The sequence below is a fragment of the Pygocentrus nattereri genome, chromosome 20 (genome assembly GCF_015220715.1).
Source record: "Pygocentrus nattereri isolate fPygNat1 chromosome 20, fPygNat1.pri, whole genome shotgun sequence".
NCBI lineage: Eukaryota > Metazoa > Chordata > Actinopteri > Characiformes > Serrasalmidae > Pygocentrus > Pygocentrus nattereri.
The window spans coordinates 20,739,620-20,764,719 of NC_051230.1; the positions used below are offsets into that span (position 1 = coordinate 20,739,620).

Consider the following 25,100-nt stretch of genomic DNA (forward strand, 5'->3'; position numbering starts at 1 on the left):
CATCATGAACAAACATATATTAAGGCGTAATGATTTATCTATATGTCATAAATCAGCATCATGGCAATATACGTGTATGAGTATGTATAAATGCAACAGGAAAATTAATGTGTAATGGGGTACAGGTGCCCTGCGATGGACTGGCGACCTGTCCAGGGTGTATCCTGCCTTCCGCCCGACGACTGCTGGGATAGGCTCCAGCACCCCCCGCGACCCTGACAGAGAAGCGGCTTAGAAAATGGATGGATGGATGGATGGATGGATGGGGTACAGGACTGTAAAAGATTGGGAAACACTGACCTGTCTCCTCTGGAGTTTAACAACTATGTCATCAAACATCAGTCAGAAAAAATTGGTTGAATCTAAACATCAAATAAGTGCAGATTTTTTTTTAAATCAATTATCTGCTGATGCTCTGTACTTACGTGCAGAGTCTGTTGCTGTTGTCTGTGTCAATAAAGCAGGTCATCATGAATCTGAAAAATCAGAATAGATCAATCAGAGACAAAACATTAGCTGTGTCAAAATCAACAACCTGCAAAACATATTGTAATGGATGACCAAAGAATGATTTAAATTATGAAAAACAGATCAAGAACATTACACAAGATGTACCATGAGTGAGCCTCGAGATCGGATTATGAACACATGAAACAAAGAAAGGAACTGCTAATGACCCAAAGTATCCTACCTTATCTATGAAACATGGAGGCATGGGCATGTATGACCGCCAGTGGAAGTAGTTAAAGCACCAACAACATTCTTACATGCACACAATCATCTTAAGCCTCCTGTTATCCTCAAATCTACTAACATATTTCATGTTTGGGATCAATTTGACCTCAGAAATTTAAACCTCTGGGAAATTTCACAGTTAGGAATTATGTGTTCCCCTCCACCATGTCATATGAACCATCAGTGTTTCCTCTACTACAAGTATGGTTATGTTAGGTTAGGGGTCTACAGCAGAGGGACGTTTTTTGAAGATTATGATAGAGTTTTAGTGACCTCAATATATGATCTAAAACAACCAAACAAATGCGTGTAAATGTTGATATTTCTTATGTTTTACACAACTAAAACAGCCTGGGGTCAATTTGACCCCAAAGAACACAGATGCATTAAAAAATGTGTACAGGACACTGAAAATCATCATGTTAATTTTATGTTTACGTAGTCCTCCCCATTAAATTAGGATACAAATAACACCATGTAACAATTTAAAAAAAAATTTTGTTCCCAGTTGTTAAGTGTGTTTTCCTGATTGTTTGTACCCTAAATGAATAGAAAAAAGTTATTATTCCCTGTAAACTTTGCTTTTGTGGTCAGCACAATATTTTGAAATTGATCTATTTTTAAGGATATTCGCCATATTTCAAGATACTTAAGAAGCTTCTGGAATTGTGAGAACTATCAAGAAGTTTCTAGAACTGTCCAGAATTATCTAGAACTTTCTGGGACTGACAGAATTGTAGCTGTATAACTACAGTTATATAGGGCCACTATAGCCCTTCCAGAGAGACGGAGAGACATGATCTAATTGATTGGGATTGCATAGTAAGTGGGCAACAGCCATCACAGACAAAGGGGAATTGACCTAGACAGACAGGTGTGAATTCATTCTCTATTCAGATTCTGATAACGACAATATTCACACTTCACCTCACACCCATTACAGGAGGAGCTTAGGAAGGACCACTACTTTCAAATGTATATATTGTGTGTTACTCTGCTACCGGGTGATCAGTCTTGCTCTGCTGAATCCTCAGTACACTCTTGTACTTTGATACTGCATGAAATAAAGATTGACCATTTTTATCGAGTTTGGAGAGACATCCTTTTTCCTTACAGTACACAGCAACTTAGTCAATTTAGATGGCATCAAGAGGTTGCATACATCCAGCAGACGCATTTTGCTATGTATGTGGCCATTTTATAAAGAAAAGAGCGAAAAAGTACTCTGTGGAAGCATCTGCTAAGATGTGTGAGGCCTACAAAGCATACTTCGGCATGCCTGTTGGTGACCAAGACAAACCATGGGCTCATGGTTTCACCTGTATCACCTGTAACCCGAATGAGTGGCGTCTCTTCATAGACAGCTCATGCAAGAGCCTCAAAGCCGTGCTGCTTCACAATGGGAACAAGTACCCATCTCTTCCTGTAGCTCACTCGGTGCACCTGAAAGAGGAATACACCAGTGGCAAGATGTTGCTAGGTGCCTTGAAGTATGATGAGTACGGCTGGGAAGTTATTGGAGATTTCAAAATGGTGTCATTCCTGATGGGCCTCCAAGGTGGTTTTACTAAGTATCCTTGCTTTATTTGCCTTTGGGACAGCCGGGATACTAAAGCGCACTACCACAGGTGGGACTGGCATCAGTGGACAGAGTTCACTGTGGGGAAGAACAATGTAAAGTGGGAGCCACTGGTGGACCCACGCAAGGTGCTGATGCCACCACTACACATCAAGTTGGGGCTCATAAAACAATTTGTCAGGGCTCTAGATAAGGAGTCGAGAGCTTTCAATTACCTCCAAGATCTTTTCCCTAAGCTGTCTGAAGCAAAGATCAAAGCTGGTGTCTTCGTCGGACCACAAATCAAGAAGATCATAGAGTGCAGTGAATTTCCCAAGAAGCTGAATAGGAAGGAGAGAGCGGCTTGGAACAGTTTTGTCGCAGTGGTTCGCGGCTTCCTAGACAATCATAAAGATGAAAACTATGTACAACTGGTCCAGACTCTGATAAAGAACTATGCTGCAATGGGCTGCAGGATATCACTCAAAATCCATATCCTTGATACTCATCTTGATAAGTTCAAAGAGAACATGGGAGCTTATTCAGAGGAGCAAGGCGAGCACTTCCACCAGGACATTATGAACTTTGAATGCCGTTACCAAGGACAATATAACGAGAACATGATGGGCGACTATATTTGGGGATTGATTCGTGAATCTGATTTGCAGTATAGTCGTAAATCTCGGAAAACCACACACTTCTGAACAGTTTTTGGTAATCTGTGTAAATTTGCAATGCCTATAGTGTTCTTAGTCTGACTGTATAAATGAGAAGATGCAAAATCGTCTGTTTCTATAATAAAAATTCATAATTTTCGTTGCCGTGGTCACAAAAGCGAAGTTTATGATGAATGTAAGCAATTTTTAATTTGTTTTAGACATAAGCAATTGGAATATAACATTAAAAAGCTGGGAACAAAACTTGTGTTACATAGTGTAATTAAATGCGAAGCAAGTTATATATGTTAAACATTGAATGGGATCAAACTGAATTCAAAGATAATAAAACGGTTCAGTTAGGTCCAAGTATAGCCTAAAATCTTAGTAGATGGTGTATTTTATCGCAATTATGAAGCTTGTTTGGACCAAAGAATGGAATGTGATTAGCCAAGTCAGCCATCAAACCTGTATTCCACCAAGAAATTACAACTAAAGATGAAATGCACCACAAGGCAAGCAGGCACTACAAAAGACTGCATTAGAGGCCTGGTGAGTGACACCAGAGAAGACGGCTAGCATTTCTCTTAGAATGTCTAAGAGTCACAGACTTCAGGCAGTCCTAGACTGCAATAATTTTAAATCAAGTACTAAATGAACCAATATTGATTAATATACTGTTAATCCAGTTACATATTAAAAGGACTGTGATCCATATATAGTTAGTAATAGTACTGCTGTAGATAGACTTGAACATTTTGCACCAAACTTAATTTTTGCTTCAAACCCAATGTGCTGGTGTACAGAGGCAAAGACAGTATCACTGTCCTGACAGACCGCACTGTGTACTTTATCCTCCTACATCCTTAACCTACAGCACTCAGCATCCTAAAAACCTGATACCTGCTTCAATTTTCAAGCATTAATGATTATTAACCATGCACATGCCTGCGTTGGGCAATCGGAAGGTTAATCGACGGGCGACGGCAGTGGAGTCCCATTTATCAGTTTCTATTTATCTCTCCTTGGGAGGTGGCAGGTTTACTGTAAATACCTTCTGTCCCTCTAATTTCCTAATGATGGGGATAATGATGGAGAATGGTGCAGTCATTAGCCGGGACGGGCTCTGTGCATCACTCTGTCAGCTCTGTCTCTCCCAAGCCCACAATGAGAAGTGATGGAGCCCAGCTGTTCTGAGCGCTCCCCCTACCCCCACGCTCCCCCTACCCCAAACTGCAGTGTGTCCACCAAGTCACTATAGTGTGCAAGCTGGCCAGGGTGGCCAACAAAAGAGTCTGGGGCTGGAGACTAAATGATGATTCAGAATGTAGCACTCCAGCCTCCTATTCTTTCTCTTGTGCTGTTTACTTACTACCTTCAGTCGTCTACTAGCTTAACCCTATCTTGCATAATGTATTGCCTGTGATACATTCAGAAACAGGTGATGTTCATTTGAACCCTTTTAAATCTGTTGCAATGCCCAGTTGCCATGCCTAAATGTGCATGTTAGCCACAAAAAAGGATCAGCAGGTGGAACTGCTGCTGCTACGTTTCATTGTGCCCACACAATTACCAATAAAAGCTTATTGAAAATGGATTTTTGTGACAAACACAATAATCTGTGAAACCACAAAAGTTAGCTATACTCTTTAGCTCTCATTATAATTAGAACAGCATGCTATTAAAGGGACATCCGGCCAAAATGAAAAACGTAATATCACTACATTCATTGTAAACATGCTTAACTTGCATTTTGCAGTAGTGCCACTGTAGACTCTATAGCGTGAGATTTAAAGACTCAGAAAACCTTCTTCTGATATACCCTGAAAGTGGGAGTGACTTTTGAAAAACTACAACTGCTTTGGAGTGGTGACTTGCAGTAACTGTCTTGAAATCATCATTACAGTGGAGAGATTGGATTAAAAGGAGAACAACCAGCCAAAAGCAAAACATTAGCAAGGTAGCTTCTCTAGATACCTTATGCCAGTTTGACTTTTTTCTGGCTGAAACTGTAGAAGACATGTCTGTCATCCATTGTGTACTGCATAAATAAAGAGTCAACCACTTAGGTAAGAGTTATGCTATGAGCCTATATATCAGTGGCCAGACTAACAAAAAGGATTTCCTATAGCATATTTGTATAATGCATGCTGTGTATTACAGTAAGAGCTCATGAACAAAAACATGACATTTATTTTTAAAAACATTACATTGAATGCTAGGGCTGGAATTCCCTGAAAAAGTGAAGAGTAAAAGGCGTTTCTCTTTTAAAGAGGCATTAAAGAGTTAAACAGGCTCTTGTATCCTGTACATCATCTCTCTCAAGAGAGCAGATGACCTGAAAATCATTGCTCATCTTTTTTATCCTTTAAGGAAATTAGTATTGCTTGTGTCCCTGACCCACTCACATTCCTCTCGTTCTCCTCATTTTGATTTTTGACCCTTTTTACACGAAAAAAAAACAGGACGTGAATCTGTGGATCTGACACTCTATTACTTTCTCTCTATAGCCCTCCCCCCCTTCCCGTCCCACTTTACCCTCTGTGAGAGATAGGCTTTTGTCTGGCGCCCGCTTTAATTGGTAGTCAGCACCACGTGTGCTGGCTTCAGCCTTGCAGAACATGTTACAATTAGAGCTGATAGTGAATTAGCCCTTTTTTCAGAAAGACTCATTTGAAAAAGTGTCATATCAACGTGAGTTCCCATGTCTTGTCTAATCACAGAAAATGAAAAAAAAGTAAGTAAATAAATGAATTAATATTTGTTGATAATTTAAAAATGGGCGCATAATGCAGAAATCTTATACAACAAAAATGATCAATGTAGCAAGAGAAAAAAAGAACAATACACCGGACTATTCAAATGTTATTATAGTCACGTTATGCTACACCGAGGGGGCGTTTGACCAATAAATTTAGCCTCTCCACAAATCCAATTCATATCAGTCAAGATATGTTTGGCGTCCAAAGTTTGTTTTATGAGTTTTGCAGTGGAGCTACGGGTCTAATGTAGCTAATAAATCATAAAGACTTTTAGGCATCGATATAGGATTATCCAAGCTTTAAGCTTAAATATTCTTACACTTGCCTCATACTTTATTAAATTGCAAATAATCTCAAATAGAGATGCTTATGTGGTTCTGACACTGTATGACAGTGCTATACTAAAATGATAAAAATGAACAGATGTATGCTGCAACCATCTTCAATAAATAAAGTATAATGCCAATTTTAATAGATAACAATATTAAGAAAATAACAAACCATGTCTTGGCTGACAAACTACATTTAAGGTAAGTGTAAAATAGTTACAATTTACTTTTTAGCCAAACCATTATTTTAAAATTTCATTTGAAAGGTATTGTGCATCTAGCTGTTAACAGACCCAGTGGTCATAGATAAACTCGTAATACCTGCTCAGGAGTGTAGAGCACTGTGTGCCATTGCAGCGGACAGATATCATGCCTTCACACAAAAGAAATGATGCTATGGTGTATGTTTTTGGACATCCTAAGCACAAATTTTCAGGTTTCAGATGGAAGACAAAACAGTATTGGGTCTTGGGAAAAACAATATACTCTCATCTTTCATACAATTTAACAATCAGGCAAAAGTCACTTGGACAAAAAGATATCAGGCTAAGTGGCCACCCACATCACTTGAAGTGAACTTGTCATTCACTGATTTGTTCTGTCTTACTAGATTAATTACAGTTTTGTGGTCAAATTAAAGAGGACAATATACCACAAACGTAACTTTTACTGAACTACACATTCATTATGTTCTTTATTTTGACAAAGATCAAGTAAAAATCACACTTTCTGTGTATCCACACCCACTTCCTAGTTGGGAATAATCACAAAATAACCAGAAAAAAAGTTGTGTGGCTTTCTGAACAAGGCCTAAAGTCTGAAATACATTGTTTTCTTCTATTTTCATGGAGGATTCTGCTACTGGCACAGTGCTACTTGACTCTTGTATCAAACAACTAAGATCTTTCACAGCCTATCCTCTGGCTCAATCAAAAACTGTGCTAAAAATCTGGACTTTCTGTTGTAATTTTTGTTCTACTGTCATACTTCATTTTTGTTATTGTTTTCCAGTTCTGCTATTATATCAGTCACTGAGAAGATTCTCTACAGACTTGATTTTTGTTTTTGCCTCATTGTGACCGCTGACACTGTGAAGTTGTCTCAGCAATGTCCTTCCTCTCCATCAAGCAGCATGTCATCTTGCAAGCTCCTTACACCTGGCTGCCGCCGGCTACTAAGCTTCATCTGACTGGCTGAATCTCCGCTCCATCTCCTGGAAACACCTTGAGATCTCAGCACCTCCAGCCTTGAAGATCGGTAGCTGGCATGAAAGAGTAGACTCTGTCCCCAGGCCTTGGCTTATCCAACGAGACTCTGGAGTTGTCACAGTGGTAACAAGATCCTGAGTGACTGAGCATCTCTGGAGATGTCAGGCCTGAAGCTAGTGCAAGACGTCTGGCCTACTACCTCACTGGACAACCGAGACAGATCTGCCTCAGCTTCACTCTGAGAAGCTGAAAGAGGACTGAGAAGAATAGAGAAGACAATAACAATAGTATAACCTCCACCAGCAGCATAACTACTGCAGCAGCGCACGTGAGGCAAATGTACTGGGGCCTGTAGGGCAGGGGAGCCCGTTATCTAGTAGTAAATCTCTCAGAATGGCTTGATTTGATGTAATTATTTTGTCATGAATTAGTATTATTTTTACAAATACTGAATGCCTACAACTTATAGACACACTTCTCAGTCTGATCAACATGCTACATGAAATGCAGCCCCCACAGAGAGCACAAGTATCAAATAAAGCTGTTTCATTTAAAATAACACAGTGGACATTCAAGAACCAAGTGGAAACACTAAAACAGCGTTACTGAAGTTTTGTTAACTTGTGCCACACTATGCACTGAAACTAAAACCAGGCACTGATGTTCAGGTTAGGACAATACTGTCCTCTCTACAGCCTATTTTACAAAGACAATTAAAAAAATCACTATACTTAAGTTTTTACTTTACTTTATTCTATTAAAAACAAACAGAGTAAAGCTGTCATTTATTGCTTGAGTTTTTGTCAAGTTGTTTGTCCACAAGTGTTTGCCCAACACTCATATGTAGCTACAATGACTTAACTAATGAAATACATCAGCCATTATTTTAAACTGAAGCACCAGAATCACTAAAGGTATGTTCTGTACGGGTGGTCCATAGATTCTAGTCACATCACTGGCTTCCACACTTTCGTTCCCTCATGCTTCTTGTTCCCACTGAAGAAAATGTTCTTTCCACTGACTGAGTATAATGGCACAAAATGGAAAGCACATTACCTTCTCTTGCCAGGCCTTGGTCAACTCTGACATTAGCAAAAAAAAAAAGCTAGAAGATGAACATATGAAAAGGCCAAGCAGCTTTATCAAATTTCAGTTGTTTACCTCGAATTGATCAGAACAAATCCTTCGTTTGTGATGGAGCATATTTACTGGTGCACATTGTGAAGAGTCTGCATGGATGAACTGCTATCAACCACTTGTTTCAAGCTTTGAAATCTTTGTTGAAAAATGCACTTTTGAAAACCCCATGCTTAATGAAACTTAGTGACAGTTAATGGTCCATTTACTCTTTCCTTACAGATATCTAAGATGCCACATTGAGTTTTGATTGAATGCACATTTTCAGACTCATACAGGCGCATGTATCTTACTTTAATCAAGAATGTGTACTCTGCGCCCCACTCAATCTTATCCACTATGTCTCTGTTTTTCCATACAATGCACATCAGCTGCAAAAATATAATCAGTTTTCTGACAGAGAATATACTTTATGGATGATGGGTGGTGAAAACATTTTAAAAATTGAGCTCTGTAGTGCTCAGCAGACCATGTAAAGACTCTTACTGTTCAAGGGAGAGACATGGAACCTCTCATAACAAAAAGCCAGTGTGCGGTGAGGCACCTCAATCGCAGAAGGGTTTAATCGGAGATTTCTGCATTCTGAACTTGACTACAGCTCATATGTCTTTACAAGGGGTGTTGCTCACAAATCAAGTGACATCAAATTATTTACAACAGAATGGCACCGACTGGGAGTAACTTGGTTGACTACACTAGGTTTTAAATGAGCATGGCTCACAGATTGTAAGAGCTGCTTAAAATGTGGAACACATGATACGTTTCCTTAATATAGAGCCTAAATCCAGGTCACAAGCCTGCCTCTTTTAGGGCTGGTAAACTGGGGAGGTTTGCCAAGGGCTGGATTTCACTGGCAAAGATCCACTTAGGATTGGTGGGATGGGGTTGGCAGGACTAATGCCAGCTTCCAGCTCACTTGCTTTCTTGCTCCTTTAGCTCAAAACCACACCTTACAAGGCTACAAGCCTCATGTAGCTAACAAGTTATGGAAGCCTTTAGCCCAGCAATTAAACCTGCTTATCTGAAGGTATTTTTACACTGTGCACACATTTTAGTGTTTCAAATGGTCTCAGACCAGTGAGTCATGGTTTCCTTTGCATATGTGAACAGGTCAAACAAACTTTACAAACCTCTAAACGGACCCAAACTCAGGCCACCTCCAAGGTGGTCTAAATATGGTTTGTTTGCCGTTAATTTTGTGTTTCGATTGATTTGTCCACTGTGAAAACAAAAGGCCACTGTCTGTTTTGCATACTGCTGTATGATTTAAGGACTTCAGCGCTCAGATACTAATGCTTCAGTGTTTAAAGGCGGGAAAAAAAAAACAACTACAAGGGAGAACAATTGCCTGGAGCTTTGTGTGCCATCATGAACAGACAGCAGTACTAACATATTAAAGCAGAAAGCCTCGAGAAACCGTGTGTTACATTGATTTTACACTGGTCAAAGATTGAGGCTAGGTATGTAGAGTTAAACCTTCTACCTGTGGTGACTCACAGCTAGTCCACAGCTTCAAACATGGCTCAGTCAATCAGATCTGTTATATGATAAGTTATCCCGGTGGGTTCTGAGTTGTAGATGAGTTGCAGTGTGAACAAGTTTTTGAAAATCTCAAATAAAAATAGCAGAAAATATAATAAAAATACAAACTCCTCCTTAAAACAAGCACATATTTTTAAGTTATTTGAAACAGTTGCTGTCAAACAATCTGGGACTACTGCAGCCCCCTAAGCACCCCCACTTCCCATGCCCCCATATATAATGAATTTATATGAACTTACTAGACACAATTTTAGTTTGTAAAGTATGGTTCATGTTGTGCCACGTGTTGGTCATCACTACACAGAGGGATAGAAGGCACAGGTTCCACAGATTAAGGCGAGGGAGTTCTCTTGACCTTTCAGTGAAATGCCACGCTGTTTGAAGTGCACAAGCATAATTAGATATGATAGTCATGTTGCCAGCTCATATAGCCAAGGCGATCACCCAACCTATTGCGGGCGTTCATTAGCTGACTTATAATATTTGTGGGGGCTATCATAGGCTAATGACAGCAAGTAGGGATGTCTGAGTAATATTGTTTTTTTGCTCCCCACCGCGTTTTTCAGCACATTACGTCCACAAACTGTTGCTGTTGCTCGAAACAACATTGTTAATGAGGGGATGTTGACACTGGGTCTAGTTAGTTGTCGTTGGGAAAATTAAGCTCTCTCCAGGCTAACGTAGCTCACGATCCGCTCTGACATTTAACCATTAGCTCCGTGTTGAATTGAACAAACGAACAAAAGCAGAAGCATAAAAAAAACGCAAATCATTTCCAATTAAGCGAGGCATCAAACAGTGAAAATCCTAGCAGGAGATTTTACGGGCAGTGCACGGGGAAAGGTCAAGCTTCAGCAGTACAGGGCACAGTCAAAGGACTGATTATGACTAATGAGCTCTTTCCTTTAGACAGAATTAGTTGTGTTACACAAAGGCCCCACCCCCCAAGTCAATGCGAAGTTCACAACATTTATGGAAAGATATGAGAGAAAGAGTGACAGAGTTTTGCTGAAACTTAGCTTTGAAACATCACAGCTAGAAAATAATTTTAAAGACTTTTTTAGTCATTTGATATTCAAACTTACCTCAACATCTTAGCTTTCTAAAAATGCAACTACAGATATACTTTTACCATTTGTACATTATTTAACATAAATACTTGTAATGGTATTTATTAAACAATGAATATTTTAACATTATTCCAATGGCAGTATGGCTTAATACTTGCTTTCTACCAGTAATATCTACCAGTGTGTTCAGGGTGAAAAGCTAATAACCAGGACAAAGCTAATAACACTAAACCATACTGAAATTTCAAATTGAAACCAAATATCACTGACATCTTTAACTCAGCCTGGAGCGTACATTCATTCGAATTTTGGAAAAATAAATGATACAGTGCCCCTTTAACCAGAGCGGAGTTCGCAGAGGGAAAAGCAGCTGCAGCCTTTCTCCCCAGATGCGCACATGTGGTCCTGTATTTGTATGTGTTTATGGAGGGGAGCAGGCGAGATTGCCTGTGACAGCAGCGAAATGAGGCTAACAAACAGCCTAATGGGAACGAGGCAGGCATGCAGCCGACATCCCACTGAGAGACACTATATGTGCCCTTCCTGCTGCAATAATCCAGTTAATGGGACTCTGTATACTCAGCTGCTCATTGCCACTGAGGCTGGCTCAGTGCAGATCACCACATAGCCAGAGACTGTACAAAAATGAATCCATTTGGTCCCAAAGGGCAAAAAGGTGCAAATGTTAAACAGCCTTTATAATTTCATAGGGTAAAATATTAAACATTTAACACGAGTTAAACAGTGCTTTAGTGTCTGATATGATTGTCAGTTCATATTTCAGTTGAGCCAATCGTTAAATTTCCTAAACCTTAAACACACCTCAACGGTCAGAAAATATTTTCTGTAATTACTGCATTCATAACTTAATTCATGTTGTCCAGCTGTGCTAACCTAAAACACACTGATATAAAGTGCACTTTATAGGAAAGGCCAGAGCAGACTCTCCCAGCTCAGAAGACCGAGGTCATTTGGAGTGCAGGCACTGTTGTGGCATCAGCCATCTTCTTTGGAGTGGTCTGCTGGGGCAGCAGCATCTCAATTGTGGACAGAAAGAGACTTGACAGACTCATTAAGAGGGCCAGCTCTGTCCTGGGTAGCCCCATAAACCCAGTGTGGATGGAGGGAGACAGTAGGATGTTAGCCAGACTAGCATCCATGCTGGAGAACAGCTCCCACCCCATGCATGAGACTCTGGCAGCACTGGGCAGCTCCTTCAGTGACAGGCTGCTTCACCCCAAGTGTGTGAAGGAGCGCTTTCGCAGGTTCTTCCTTCCTGCTGATGTTAGACTGTACAACCAGCATAGCTCCCAGTAGAACCCCCTTCACCCCGCACTAGACCTCACACACCTACAGAACATACTGTGATTTTATCACCCTTTCCTGTGTGCAATATAATCAACACTCCATGTGCAATATATTTTAAATATCTCTATAGTGTAAATACTCTTCAGCTTTCTATATTTGTTTATATTGTTAAGTCCTCACCATTTCATGTGCAATATAAAACAGTACCTCATGTGCAAAACTCCATGTGAATTTCAGGCAAAATAGTAAATACTTTAGCTTTTTTATTTATTTATAATTCTTTATTTTGGTATTTTTTGTGAAGGATAGAGTTTATTTTTTTATCTTTGTTTACTTTTAATATATATTGTCTATATAGTATAAAGTAACGAATTGTAAAAAAAACAACTTGTTAAGTACTTAAAGTTAATTACGTGCTTGTTAATTCTCTTCTTGTTACTTCTCTTTATTTCATTGCTATACCTTTGCTTCTGTAACACTGAGAAAGGACTATCTTATTTATTTTATTGTTGGTTTGTATTGAAGAAAAAATAGAACATTTCCACTTCATTAATTTAAATTCGTTTTTCATTCTGTTTCATTAACCTATACTGGAAGATCCCAATTCATTACAAGCAGTTTTTCTACTTATTGAATTAAAAATTGCCTTGTTAAAATAACACAAGTTTAACCTGTTCAAATAAAAATATAGTAAGAAATAATATCGCGACAACAGCCCTAGACATGGGTCAACCCTGCCCAACCACATCAGGGCACGACTTTACATTTTCTTTTCATTAACTAGCTAGCGCTACTTATTGGCTTTAAAATTCTATATTGAAGTATAATATGAACTAAAATGTATATATTATCAAACATTTCTATAACATATGTTTTAAAACAGACAAATCAAAAAGGTATGTCCACCTTTACAGACTGCAGTCTTTACAGACTGCAGCTACTAGAGCTCTCGACAAAAGACCCAGACGTTAACACTGTACCAACCAACCCCGTTCTTGCTTGCTGGGTGGTTCTGTTGGTTTCTGCTAATCTGCTTTATGTTTCTTATTTTCACACACATTTTAACACAATGTTAACTCCATGCTAAATATGTTGCATTTTGGTGCATTTTAAATGTTTTTGTCATACAATGGTGTTCAAATTTTAAAAAAATCATTTAAATGCATTAATACAAGAAAGGTGTGATTGTAAGGTTAGTGGTCTACAAGAATGGCACATGAGCATGAAACCACTAAATGCTCTGAAGTAAGCAGTTTTCTTCATGTCTACACACTGTTTACTACAACATAAAGCAAGCCACTAACCATTAACAGTTAACTGGGAGGATTTTGGCTGACACTGATAAATCCATGCTAATATCGACCGATCGTATCAGCCAAACAATGCATGGCCTACATGAAATAGCAAATAGAAAAGCATAATTAACTGATGGATATAGATTAGCACTTGGTTCTAGATGAAACTAAGACCGTTTCCAATTAATGCCTCCTGCCCTTAGTGAGCTTACTGCAAATAAACAAGCTTTCTCCAAAGTTATTTAAGACCAGGCTCTGCAACCATGTCTTACAGTTTGTTCCTTCAGTTCTGACTCGAGTCCAGTTTTGAGCTTTTTCATTACGCTGCAGGAACCCTCTGCTCAAGGCCAAAAATGCACACAAGCCCACACAAGGAGCCAAAATGGCAGCCTCTACAGCAACAGCGTTAATACTTGCTCATAAAAGGAGCTTCAATTACTTCCCATTTTAGACTGGCAAATGCCAGGCCAACTCTTAGGATTAAGACACAGTAGAGAGAGTTATTACTGGCAAGGACGTCAGGTGCTGAGGTGACGCTACTTATTTTTCGCCCCCCTGAGACTTGAGCATAACATCACCTGACTGCACCACACAACAGCTACACGAAATGGCCCCACCATCATTATAAAACAAGATGAAACGCGCACTGCGAGGATGGTCTGGATTGAAGAGACACCTTTTGATTTTTGGAAGGGCCCCTTCTCACTATCCCTCCTTTCCTCCCTCCCTCTCTCCCTGCCTGCCTCCCTCCTTCTCCCCTTGCTGCTCTCTCTCCCTCTCTCTCTCTCTCTCCTGGCAGGCTGGCCAGCCATAAGGTGGGGTGGTGCCTGAGGATAATGGCAGCAGAAGGCGAAGGAAGCGGACAGCTGGCGAATGCTGCCCCAATATGTTTCCATGAAAGAGGCGAGGAAATTTCAGAAGACACGACGCGTACCCGGACGACACGCTCGGCGGCAAAAAGAGGAAGATTAAAAATAAAATTAGTTAACATCTTGCCCATTTCACCCCGCGATGCACATTTCGGCGCACGAGAACTGATTGCAGCACCCATTTACATTACAAAAAAAAAGAGGAAGGAGAAAAAAACGTACAGTTAATTAGGAGAAATCATGTATCGCCTACTGAAGCTAATGCGGCTAACACAGATGTGGTCTAGAATTATTTAACCCGCTCTCTAGAATTCTCCTTTCTGCCTGTCCACGCGGCTTGTGCTTCTTCTTTTTCCCCCCTGTTGGAAGCATACTGAGAATCTGAAATGCAAATGCCTTTCTCCAATCACGGTAGTTCTAATGAGGTGTAAAATATGTACATTAATGACAGACAGTTATTTAGTTCTAGGGGCGCACTAATTGCTCCTAATCATTGCCTACATCCATCTGGTTACACGAGACAACAAACCACTTCATCCTGTAGGCTCATTAGGCTTCTAGTAAATCGCTGTAAGGAGAGAGGAATCCCATGTATTGATCTAGTGTTCTGTCTACCGTTGTCTTGTTACACTGCAAACTGGAAAAGCTGAAAGACATTTTTGGTTTGAAGACGTCTAGTCTGAGAAACTTGGTATAATGTCACTATTTCAGCCATCCAAACACGTTTCTACGCATAACCACTGCTGCTAAATAAATAACAACAAGAATTAATGAAGGAATGGTTTGGCAACAATCAAACACTTACCCCAGCTGTAGTTGATCAACCGAGGCATGTTCGGAGTCTAAATTTAGTTTCTTTAGTTTAGCACCAGAGCTACAAGGTTAAAATGGTTAATAAAACACTGGAACCAGTAGTCACCTAAATCTGCCCCATAAATGCACCAGAAAATGTCTCTAAACCCTCTCAAACCACATCCAGATCTTTATTAATGTTTCACACTTATTAGTGTGGTTTAGGACTTACTGTGAAGTGAAAATTTCCCTGTGCAGCTAAACGCAGCAGGCCATCATTTTAGACGAGCTAATAATATGACCCTCCCCACATAATCCAACGTTCATGTACTTCACATGGACATACGAAGACTACGTTCCTAGTTTCTGCAGTTTCTATTTACACACATATCATCAGGGTGAAATCAAGACAGTTATTTATAAAAAAATTAACTAGAGAAATGATGCATGTAATCAGTAGCGTCTATATGCCTGCATAACACGTACACACAAAAGTCATTCAAAGTTTGGCACACCTGTTGTCTACCATGGCTGGCTGCTGTGTTCCACAATACGATGTGAAAATCTGCTCACTCTGAGCTTTATAGCTTCAGCGCTAAAGTAAAGAAGCAAAGCTTTGACATTTAATTATACTGCACTGAATATGAAGAAAGCATTTACAATTAAGGACAATGAACCACAACATATGCCTTTTCAAATACATTTTCACTGTCCTGAAATCCTTTGCCACTGACCCTTATAAGCTACCTTTCAAACAGCACACATCTGCTAGCTAACCATACCTGGGGGTGGTCAGATGCTGCAGTTGCTGTGTGGCCTCTTTGTTGGCACCCATGCTTTTTTTTTTTTTTTTATTGTACAAAGAAAATACAAACATACAAAAAGGTGCAATGTAAAAAAAAGGATGGGTGCAACCAAAGAAGAACATAAATAAATAGAATACAGAAGAAAGGAAAAAAGAAAAACCGAGAGAGCCAGGGTTTAACTTTGAAGTATTTGGCTTTGTGGATGAAATATTTCCCCAGGATGATAATAGTGTTGGCACCCCTGCTTGTGTAGCCACAGGTCCCTTTTGTGAAGCTGATTTGGTGGGCCTAATAGGATAACAAAAATAAAATATTTTTTCATTGAATGCAGTTTCTAACTCCAACCTGCTGCTTCAGTTCTCCTGCCTTCATGAACAAAATTTGATCACAATCATTTCTCATTTACTCACACCGTCAGAAATCACTGGCATGGTCTTACTATTACTTCCTAACTGGATAAGCACACAGAGCCTACTTCTACTTTACACTACCTAAAGTCTTGTAGATAGTCAGCCAAGTGATTTGTAAATTCATTTGTTAGTATAATTAAAGACAGTCATGCTCAGATTTCTGTGTGCCAACGTGGAACAAATGTTACTTTCAGCATCTGTAGCTCCCTCAAAAAACGGCCAGTCAACAGGGCTCACCTGCAGGTCATATACCCTCCTTCATACGGATTGATTAAAGATTACTAAATTCACTAAGCTACTCCTAACAGAAGACCTAAAGCCTATTCAGTACATTGTTAGACAGCTTGTTCACAAATATGCAGGATATCCCCCAATGTCTGAACTTTGTCCACGATATTTGTCCAAGTTAATGAGGTTAGCTTGCTAGCTTTAGCAGTTAAATCACCGAGGAACGGTCAAACCGCGAAGACCAGGCTCGGGTTTCAGATCATTCAAACCCCTTGCTTTTAGTTTCTCTTACCAGATATGGGCTCATTCTCCATCTTAAATACATCATGACTGTTAGCTTCATTTCATCCCCATAGCTCGTTTTTGAGTGGCTTTAGTATCAATAAAACACCGAAATGTTTGCCGTTTTCGTTTAGTACCTAAAGCTAAACGTTGACCGTCACTCTGGATTCAAATGAATTACTGAGGTCTCGTGCAGAACAAATAACCGCCAACCGTACCCTGATTGGTTAAGGCTTTATAGCAACCAGCCTGGCAACAGTCAGTGTTGGGCTGCTGCTGTTAAGCAATAGAACACGAGAGGAAGTGTATTATCGCGAAATAACACACGTCCTGGACGATGTTGACTTCTTCTATTGACTTTAAACAACAGTTAAATGAATAAAGTAATAAATAAATAAACGGGACCGTGAACGTGTCATTTAATCTGTTTTAATGTTAGAAATCCTTCCACCAAATTATAGTTCCTTAACAATTAGCTTGTTGCTACGTCAGAGTAACGAGCTCCGCTCGCTCGATGCTCAGCCGGCAGTTCGTCCCCAGCTCCTCACACTAAATTCTCAAACCGGCATCACCACTGAGCAGCTTTTTGTTTTTTATTGCGGCAGTTTTATGGCTCAGTCCAATTTGGTCAGACTCTGAAGACGAGACTACACTTCTTCTTCTTCTTCTTTTGGCTGCTCCCTTTAGGGGTCGCCACAGCGGATCATCTGCCTCCATCTTGCTTTTTATAACAAACTTTATTAAGGAATATTATTTCAATACAAACACATTTTCAGATACAAAATACAAAATCCACATTCATCAACATTTCTACAGTATTATTTACATTAGAAACATACAGCACTGATTAAAAGTCCAGCAGAGTCCAGGGGAACTGTCTCTTTCCTCCAGTGTCTATTGTCTGCAGTCTTCGATCTCACACAGTATTTGTTTATAAACAGTTTCTGCAGGTATTTCGCACTGCTCTATAACCATTTTACAGCGCGTCTTCCAGATCTTACCATTAACAACACAAACGATGTACCAATAAAATTCTAACACACTTTTGGAAAAAGTTTCATTAAAAATCCTGAACATTACACTTTTAACATTAATGTCCAAATTCAGCCCAATGTGCCGTAATTTCCTCCAGATATCTGTTGTTCTCGGACAGTGAATGAAAAGATGTTCAATCGTCTCGTCTTCACTACAGTCAGTCATCGGACACGTTTTAGTTGTGACGTAACAGCTCCATTTCACTACACATCTGACGGGTAGCCGGCCAACGGTCACCAGCCACATCACATCTCTGACGTTCTCAGAGATGTTTTTTACACAAGCTCGTCCTTCGGTGGGAGTTAAATGCTTATAATGGAACATTTCTCCATAATCTCTGTCCTGTATGAGCTTATAGATCGATTTGTTTGGGGAATTCCTCCAATCAATATTTAATTGTTCATATTTCGATATAAAATCACTATAAACTAATTTGAAAGAAGGGATGTTTTGCCTCCCCTGCCTTTTTTTTTCTCCCAAGAAGTTTTATTCCCTATCCGCTCTGAGTTTCTGCTCATAGCCTGAGCTACATATTTACAAAAGGCTATTTTTAATTTTCTCCACCGCACCGAGGCCTCCTTTCTCCCAGGGTTTATATAAAACCTCCCGCTTCGTCACTTCCCTGTTGCTTCCCCAATTAAAATGAACACACATTTTATTTAATCTCATCACACACTTTTCATCTGGAGGAAAAATAGTAGCTAAAAACAACAGTTTAGACAGAATAGACGTGATTTAGGCATCTTAATCACGTGAATCCTGCTCTTATCATTTGAGACTTTCCATTTTCCTATCCACTGCCTCCTCCACTTTCACACCAACCATCTCCATGTCCACCTTCACTACATTCCCAAACTGCCTTGTGTGAGGAGCTGGATAATGAACTGCCGGCTAAGAGTGAGCAGAGCTCGTTACTCTGACATACGAAAAGCTGCTTGTTGAGGAACTATAATTTGGAAATGCTAACATTAAAACATATTAAATGCCACGTTCACGGCCCGATTTATTTATTTCTTACTTTATTTAATTGTGGTAGACTCAAGCAATAGAACTTTCGAGGTTGTGTATTATTGCTGGAACATCACAGCCCGATGCTATTTTGTAATAACACACTCCCTCTCATGTTCTATGTTTTGGGTCTGCCATAAGTCTAATTTATATATATATATATATGTTTATGGCTAATTTGTGCATTACTGATGATTTGATTCCAATGTTTGAATTCTAATATATATATATATATATATATATTACAGTTAGCCATCTCGCTCTCTCTATCCACATCAACTACTTCTTGTTTTCTAGCTAAAATCCAAAATAAAAAATTTATAATAATTTTCTGATTTTGGCTCATGTTCTTTTTTGAGACTGGATTAACCAGCTGCTTTTTTCATTATGCATCTTAGACAGATATAGAGTATATGAGCAGATATTCAAACTCTTTCCCAAACATAATCTAGTTTATAAGGTGAATCACAAACAGTTCTCAACTCTGAAAACCAAGAGCAAGATTTCTTCGCTGGCTCATCTGGATATTACTACAGCCATGAGTTACATACCATACCATATTATTAATGTCTGAATAGTTTGCTAATGTGATAGCAAATAAACATGGTGCTATGAGCACTGCTGTCACAGATCATTAGCTGTCACGTCAACTGATGTGGTGTATGTGAGTAACATGGCTGTAGGGAAAGATATGGCGTCAAGCGAGTACCACTGATATCTTCAAAAAACACAAATATTCTGTAGCTTCGTAAAGTTTTAACTTCTTATCTCACTCATATTTATTTCTCTGATGGAAGTTTGCACTTGGATACCCGATTCTTACTGAACAGAATCCCACTTGGAGAAATCATTGCCATCTTCAACAGTTCAACCAAACCGGCTAATGTGGCTAAACTATATTCACATTTTCTAACATTTTTCTGAAGTATGTAGTACTTTTGCTCTTCTTGGAATGTTAATGCCATAAGGCTCTATCATTACATGCTGTATTTAAAGTAACTTTTACTTAAATAACTAGCCTTTTTAACAGCAATGCTTTGTTTCAGGCTATTAAAATCCCTTAGCTTTCTAAATCAATGAACAACAATGGTCACCATGGTACTAGTGACCATGAAATTAAAATGAAGCACGCTATCCACATAATCGTCATGCGTCATGTGTTTCAGCAATTTCTGGTGTCGTGGTGTCATGTTTAATATCCATTGTTATCTAGTCAACAAGGGAACTTAACTCTCTTTTTGCCTAAAGCAATTACACTCTCACTGTCCCTTACAAAACATGTGCCACCATAAATCAAAGAGAGGCTTCAGGAACAGCCTCCAAGACTGAGTCAATGGCTTCAATGACATCCAGCTATTTGTTCAGTTTTCAGGTTGAGGAAAAACTCAACAAAGGCCAACATGTGAATTGGGTTTAGACTGAGGAGCATTTAGGTAACTTGATAATTGGATATCAGTCACTTTTGTATTCAAATATTTTCTGTCTGATTAAAACCATTAATGTTTATAGAACCTTTACATTTCATTTATAAAACAGTTCTTTTAAAACACACATAGTAATAAAACTGTATTATTCTCGATTTCCTTTTTACAGGAAGCATATGATTCTTCCGGCTGTTAGGATTTGCTGTTTGATGCTGCATCACATTGGCCACATGCCCCCCCCCACGGAACAGTCACTCCTCTTATCCAGCCTTCATACTTTTACTGTTGCGCTCGTTCCACATTCTGACATTGTTTACACCCATTAACCCCACGCGTCTTAAATATTAGGACTATATTATTAGTTAGGTTATACTATTATTACTATATTATTAGGCCAAGCCACATAAAAATGCAAGTGTAAACACACCCAAGATCACTCAAGCCGCTTCAGAAAGTGGTCTGAGACACATTTAAACCACATGTTATAGCAGTGTACACGCTTTTCTCTCTCTTAGACACTTTCAACCACCAAAACTTCTCCCCATGGGGCACATGATCCATGTCTGTGAGGAAGAGAATCATGGAGGGTTCACATGGTTGTGGACCAAATGAAATTAAATGCTCAATACCACTATAACCAATAATACCAATACTACAGTGCAAAACAAACTGCAGACAAGGCAGCAACCATCTTTAGCATAGCATTAGAAGAGGCTGAATGGATAAATAGTTGGTAAGTGGCTGCTGCGTAACAAGTAGATTTGCAAATTTCGTCCGACTCAGCAAATCTTATCAGGATACAATCCACATACTAGTCACGCTAAATGACCAGGTGTAACTGGGGTCTAAATGATTGTGTTAGAAAACAGTCCATACTCTTTTTCATTGATTATGACAGCCAATCTGAGGGCTTATTGATTCTCATACTGTCCTCACAAGTGTTAACTGACTGGCTACGTTTATAGCTAACAGGCTAACAGGATGCAACTATATTCCAAAATGGCATCTAAAGTAAAGAATATAATTATTTTGAATGTCTATATTTAAGCTAGAGAGCTGCTAAAAATGTGAATATACACCTTTAACATGGCCAATCTTATCAGGGCAATAAAGGCGTTGTTAAGTTCTCCACCAATGTCCACATTTGCTACCACACCTGGTCCACTAATACAGCCAATTTACACGGTAGCTCTTTATTGTATCAGTATCAGTATATTATCACTTTACAAGAACACTTTTTGGCACCTCTGTTTTTAATAATGTTCAATTCATTTTTAAGATGTAGCAATGTCACAATGAGGCTATTGTTTTTTTTTGTTGTTTTTTTTTGTGCACAATACAAGCACATAATGCATTAATATTCAAACTTTTCGGTTGTATTAATTATTTTCACAAAGATGCCTTAGGCTTCCTTTCAGATACTGTAAATGTGTGTTCATTCTAAAGTCTTATTAATATCAAATTCATCATTAGTGATATCCATTTACCAGCTCATTAATTATATTAACGGTATACACTCCACCATCAAATGATAGATATGTTAGACTTTTCTGTGGGAAAAGACTCTGTGTAGACATGTTTCCTTTTACTCTTTCATGTCATTGCAGTATTTATAGTAATATGAAGAGTAGTGGCAAAGCACAGAGGGAAAGTAATTCCCTGGTGGCGTCCTCTACAATCGCATATGTTCTCATGTATTTTTAGAGAAACTGGTAAAAACAATCACGCTACATTTGCATTTTCCTCCCTGCACCCAGCATATATTTTCTGACAAATGCTATGAGCAAGTCAGTGACCACCACACTCTGGAGCTCTACATCTGTTTAGTCTCATTATTATGCATGATGCCCAGAGCTACACATTCCCCAGTTACCCCAAGACAGGGAGTGATGCTAGGCTAGCCAGCACTGACAGCCTCCACCGCCCTCCAACCCAACCCCAGTTCTGTTTAGCTGAAGCCAGTGGGCTAATTCCCTCTAGCAACAGCTGTCCTTTACTATTGGATATGCTAACTTCTTTGTTGACAAAGACAAAACAGGAGCATTAGTGTCAACAGCAATTTACCAGGAGTTGTAGCCAACATCAGATAACATCTTACAGCTTTACATCCCCTGACCACTTCAGGCCGATACTTTACATCAACAAAAGCTAAAGTGTATTAATGAGTATGCTAATAGATTCTTCTCTTTTTGTTTCGGGTTGTTTTTGAAGCACGTCCGTGTTGAGGCTGCTCTTGAACTTGGTGCAGGAAAGAGAGGGCGAGGTCAGGAAGTGATGCAAATGAGCGAGGAGGGGAGAAAAGAAAACAAATCTGTTAATTAATACATACCGGCTGAAAAGGGCTTGGAGGATTACCTGAAGGGGGATGAAGTGCTATTGACGCTTGCCGGTACGCCAACCGGGAGTGGAGAGTGCTTTAAACGACCCATGTGAAGTCTTCTTCAGACAACTAATGCATCTCCCCCAAAGCGCTAGAGAGCTGCCCGAGCAGTAGAGGGGCTAGAACTCAATGTGACCTACAACAACCCTGACATGAGTGCTCGGCTAAGTTCAACAGCCACTCTGAAAAGGGCCGGCCGGCAGAAAGGGCCACTAATTAGGGTGGGGAACATGGATGACGGAGTCCCGCAAGAGCTAGCACACAGTTGGAGTGTATACTGAACCTTGTCATGTAGGTCAGTTTGAAGCTTTTAGCAAAGCCATGCATATTAATGGATGTCCCCTCCCATCCCCTCCCTCGGCACACACACACCGGAGCTAGATGCTGCCGTATGGCTCTGGAGGCTTTGGGTGAATTAACTGTGGGCTTTTTCCAGAAACATATGCATTGCAAATTGAAATTACGGCTGGCTACAGCAAAGGTCCCTCTAGCATTCTGCGCCTGCCGCACAAATAAAGGTACGTGATGAAGAATGAGTGATGAGCTTGCCATGGATAAATTAATTAGGGAGGTGTAAAGAGGTAAGCATATGTTTGTACAGTAGTCTAGAAAAAACATGCGTGCTTGTAATGTGCTCTCCATAAAAGACTGTTAGGTATTTCCTAACATGATACTACATCACAGGATTGTAGCCTAAATCTGGTAGAGTATGTTAGCCTAGCATAACATGAAATGAGTGGGAAGGTCATTGGGTCTGTTTAGTGGTGGCTATGTTCATTTTTTTGGGAGATTGTCCATCTACAGAAGACTTTTCTAAGTGCAGTTTTGAAAGCTCACTAGCTCTGCCTGTGTGTTTTGCACCTGGTTCATGAGCTCATGATCAAACTCTAGTAAGTGAGTAGGTGAACACAAAATGCAGTGCAGTGTTTGTGGGGCCTCCCACTCCCGCAATACATGACAATTCATTGGTTCTCTATTTAAGTACATACATGAAAATTACTGATATCTTAACATTTACTGTTTGAATGTATATGTAAATGAAAAACTCTGGCCAAAATTGCAGGGTCACTGAAATCCAAAAAAATCTGAAAAATTCAGAAAGAAGGAAAGCCAAATATTTAATTACAGTCATTAGACAGAGGACAACAAAGCCAAAGGTAGAAGCTAGAAGCTAGTGTTAAATGTTAATGTTAAAGGTAAAGTCAACAAAGTAGCAGCCTACCTAGATATTTTACCTCAGTTTGGCTTTTGAACTCTAGGATAGATGTATGGGCGGCATGGTGGTGCGGTGGGTAACGCTGTCACCTGCCAACGAGAAGGGCCTGAGTTCGATTCCCTGGCTGGGTGACTGGGGAGTTTGCATGTTCTCCCCTTGTCTGCATTTGTTTCCTCTGGGTTCTCCAGTTTCCTCCCACATCAGGCCAATTGGACATGCTAAATTGCCCCTGGGTGTGAGTGACTGTCTGTGTCTGTCTGTCTGCCCTGCAATGGACTGGCGACCTGTCCAGGGTGTATCCTGCCTTCCACCTGATGACTGCTGGGATAGGCTCCAGCACCCCCACGCGACCCTGATGGATGGATAGATAGATGTATTTTGAACACGAAAAGAAAGGTATATCTTTTAATTCTATTATATATAATGTTTCCAAACAAAATTTAAATATATTTTTATTTACACATGAATATACTGATATTTACACAAAATTACTGTCATTTTAGACAGAATTTAGTGTTTATTTCCATTTGTGCAGTATATTAACTTATACTGTAAATACATATATATATATATATATATATATATATATATATATATATCTTATTTTCTTATGGGCTCCAGGACTAGAGTTGGAAAACAGTGTTCTAGAGGGGGGCTGGAAATATGTCCAGCCATATTCTTCAGTTTGCAGCAGCTTTACAAGCCTGTGCAGGCTGACAGAGAGAGTCTTGTGCAAGTGCTGCTTGTCCGAGTGGCTTTACTTTTGCCCACATCCTTTCCGATCTCCTCGCGGACAGCTGGCATGTATCTTCAGCTTGGCCTCACGCACTGTACGGCCTAGCATCACTCAACCCTGTGCCTTGTTTACGCCGGAACTGTCAATCCTGCTACCCCACCCCCTTCTCCCCATGCACACTCCGATCCGGCTGACTAGCATTTCCTTCAGAGTTGCACTCTGGGACGTGTGATGTACATCAGTGGTAATCAGATAAGTTGGGTAGCATCCTCCTGCTATCGCTCCCAAACAACATCTTCACTGAACTGAGTGCC

At 39.7% G+C, this 25,100-nt stretch overlaps 1 long non-coding RNA gene across 1 annotated transcript; it reads right to left on the reverse strand.

Moving 5' to 3' along the window:
* Positions 1-248: 248 nt before the first annotated feature.
* On the reverse strand, positions 249-17,159 carry LOC108431756. Its single transcript, XR_001858172.2, has 3 exons — positions 16,998-17,159; positions 426-476; positions 249-275 (listed from the first exon to the last, which is right to left on the reverse strand). It is a non-coding gene; the product is annotated as an uncharacterized LOC108431756 (long non-coding RNA).
* Positions 17,160-25,100: the final 7,941 nt, after the last annotated feature.